The sequence below is a fragment of the Triticum urartu genome, chromosome 4, assembly GCF_003073215.2.
Source record: "Triticum urartu cultivar G1812 chromosome 4, Tu2.1, whole genome shotgun sequence".
NCBI classification, from domain to species: Eukaryota; Viridiplantae; Streptophyta; class Magnoliopsida; order Poales; family Poaceae; genus Triticum; species Triticum urartu.
Genome location: NC_053025.1, coordinates 66143865 through 66147651, shown reverse-complemented (window position 1 = coordinate 66147651; position 3787 = coordinate 66143865). Strand labels below are relative to the sequence as shown.

The window sequence follows — 3787 nt, the reverse complement described above, 5'->3', positions numbered from 1 at the left end:
AATTGTGCTTCCAAAAACAAGTGAAAAAACCCACTTGTGCTTCTGGTTTCCGGTTATTTTTTTAGTTCCTAGTTTTTCTAGGGTTTTGTTTTATTTTTGTTTCCTTTTTTGTTTTTTTAATTTCCCTATTTTCCTTTTTTAGAAAAAAATCGTCCAAACCTATCAACATGTGATCAAGTTTCGAACATCTCGATGCAAGAAACGAAATGGTGAAAAAGGTTCGTGATTTGGACGCATGGTTCAAGGGATAAACCATTTCGGAAAAACAATGAATGGAAAAAAACACAAAACTCTTAGATTGCGACTAATGTCACAAAAACAGTGAGCCACTTGTCACCACAAAAAGAAGGTATGGGTGACCTTTGTGACAAGTACCCTCTAACTAGTGATCTCGGGTGTGTTAGCTCTTCCTCGTCATGTTTTTTTTAGATGCTCATCATGTTCCTCTTAACAACGTCTTAGTAATTTGGGGCACAGGCCGAAATGCAAAATAAAGTTATACAGTTTTGAAGAACCATTTGGGTATAAGAAAAGACCATACCTTCAAATTTGAAAGAACAGCTATGTTTAAGTATGTTTAATGCGTGATCAACTACTCCTCAGAAAGAGATCTATTAACCTACGCCAAACAAGGCGCTCGTGGCCTAATGGATAAGGCATTTGACTTCTAATCAAAGGATTGTGGGTTCGAGTCCCACCGAGCGTGATTATTTTTATGTTATTATTTCTGATATTTTTTCCTTACGTACACTTCTCCAAAAAATTGTACAAATACATACAATCTATGTTATTACAGTATTTTTTTCTTACCTACAATTCTCCATTTCTTTTGTACACACACACTATATGTCGCTAGCAAAATACATGATAGAGACCATGAAAAAAAAACATGATATGGATCCTGGCTCGACATTCATAGTCGTATAACTCGGGGCGGGCTTGATCGCACAGTGGATGTCATAGGAGACATTGTTCTATATGAAAGGCCCAGCGGGCTAACAACTATTATATCAAACCCCACACACAACGTGGTTTCAAAATTATTTACTTTAGTGTAATGCCGTCCACTCTAAGTTTGTTGGTTAGTGAAACCGAGGCCCTTGGTTCGCTCGATTGGGTGAGTTGTTGGCAACTAGGGTTTCCATCCCGTTCCACCTATCCCTTCCTCTTCCCTCTTGCTACCACCCTAGTCGATCATCGGGCAATCCAGTGCTGGCACTGGTGACGATGGCGGCGAGGAGCTCGTAGCTCCGGCCCCTCACGGAGGAATGCAGATCCTATGGCGGTGACGTCTTTCGGCAGGAAACGCTCGCCGGAGGTTGCTGGTCGGAGGCTCAAACGCGTGGTGGTGAGTTACCAGCATGAGTTGGTCGGGGTACGGAGCTCCCCCCGCGCTAGATCTAGAGACTAGAGGTACAAGCTCCTCCCTTTTGCTTAATCTCTCCCACCGTTCTCAACAGCTTGCCATTTCGACCACCGACCCTGGTGCTTGTGGGTACTGGTGAAGGTGCCTAGGGACATGGGGAAACCTTGGTTGGTCCATCCGCCCATCTATGGCGACGGCCATGGCCACCGCTTTCCTCTTGGAGGCGCCACCAAGGTCCCTCCCCTCTACCCCAACGTCACTCCTGGGTGAAAACCCGATATCCGTCTCGAATTAAGCGGTGGTGGCGCCATGTGCGTCATGACCTTCTAGGAGGCGCCGTCTATGCCGTTCGGGTGCTCAAATTTGTGGTGCCGCAAGTGGCGGGACTTGATAGCTTGGGTTTTGAGTTGGCATGGAAGAGCTGAGTGATGCATGTGACGGCATGTTTCTGGATAGTTCTCTCCAGTGGCGGCTCGCGTTGCTCAGTTCCGACAGTGCATCATCCGAATCCGGGTGGAACGGGATAGGGTTCCCCTTCTTGGGGTACATGGGGCAGTTTACCAAGAAACACAAACCTGGTTGCTTAGTGTGAATCTGCACAAATATATCATAAATAACATGTCAATTTTAATTTAAATACAATAGCAAATTTTCACTATGAATCTTCACAAATTTTGTTCATACTTTTTATTTGTGTTTTGTTCATTCTATTTTTCAATGCTAATTTTTGCAATGTCATTTTTCAAACATATTTTTTTGCCAAGGCAATTCTGGGAAATTGCCATGTGAGCATTATTAGGCCAACCACTCAATGGCGGCTAGGGGTCTATACCCGTTTACAGAAGTTGCAGCTCAGCTGAGGATAATGACTTTATATAGTCATTTCAGAGAGTTGATTGCAAAAACCACCATAGTCTGGGCTAGATTTGCTGGAAACATGGGTTTTTAGATTTGTGACAAAGAACACCAATTTTTAGCCTAATACTAGCAAATAAGCCCGTGCGTTGCGACGGGTGAAAAACAAACACTTCCTAATCTAATAACCATGAATCCAAACTTCAATAGGTCCATGTCCTTTATTTCAACACATGGCATCCCATGTTTCTATTTATCTTTTTTCCCACTCTCATGACGCTAGCCTCAATGTTGACATCAACACAACACGTTTGAATGTTGTCAATCTTAAGTCGTCTCTTTCTCGGCATACGATGCAAATGAGCCCGTGCGTTGCAACGGGTGAAAAAACACTCACTTATCTAATAACCATGAATTCATAGGTCCGTGTCCTTTATTTCAACACATGGCATCCCATCTGTGTTTCTGTTTATCCTTCTTCCCACTCTCGTCGACGCTGGCCTCAATGTTCACACCATCACAACACGTTTGAATGTTGTCAATCCTAAGACGTCTACCTTTTGGCATAGGATGATAAATCTATTTTCTGTGAAGTTTTGACGAGGCGTGCATGCATGGTTATTGATACTGTTTTTTCCCATCCTAGTTTTGCCAAAGTGTTTATTTTCAATTCGGAGCGGCACCGATACGAAGGAAAGACTGATCATGCACTATTGATTAAGGTTTCATTGTAAATAGCATTTTTTTAAATGGTTAACAATTAAAAATAATATCATATTCAGATTCTACATATTTTTCTAATCAAATTTCATATATAACATGTTAAATTTGGAGTTAGGGTTAAAAAGCTATGAATTTTTAAAAAATCGATTAATATGTACTATACGGGTTTATTACAAAAACTTAAGGGGGTTTTTCTACAAAATATCATGATGGACTAAGAATACCTATTTCTTTAATTAGTAGGTAGTATAGATAGCACATATGCCCGTGCATTGCAATGGGAGAAAAACACATCGTGCATTCGAACTTAAGCAAATATCCACTCTAAAGTCCAGTCAACTACTCGTTTAACTAAAAGTATACACTTGGATTTCAAATGTTGCAATTTTATTGATTATTTTATCTAGTTGGATTAAAGATAAAATCAATCATCACATGTCTAGATTAAACAACTTATTAATATGGCATTGTGAACATTGATATTATTTTTATAAATTTGGTCAAAGTAGAGATATTTTGACTTCAGACAAAACTTATATGCAGATTAAAAAGAACTGGAGGGAGTAACTAGCAAAAGATGAAGATATACTTGTTTGGCGTCCTTGACAACCTTATGCCATCAGAGGCGGGGAAGCATTAACGAATACACCTACCTCGCACTAACCAATTGTTTTGTATAATAATCCAGAAGCAAGAGTCCCTAGGCAATTATTTCATATGCATATAAAAGTGAATGGCTCAAAACAGTTCTAAGCAAGTCCTATAAACGCCCATATCTGTCAAATTAGCCTCTATTAGCGTTTCAACCAGGACGTAAATAGTTAACAAAAGGGATTATATTTT

General features: G+C 40.3%; 1 non-coding gene across 1 annotated transcript; it reads left to right on the top strand.

Moving 5' to 3' along the window:
* Positions 1-633: 633 nt before the first annotated feature.
* TRNAR-UCU lies at positions 634-706 on the top strand. Its single transcript has one exon. It is a non-coding gene; the product is annotated as a tRNA-Arg (tRNA).
* Positions 707-3787: the final 3081 nt, after the last annotated feature.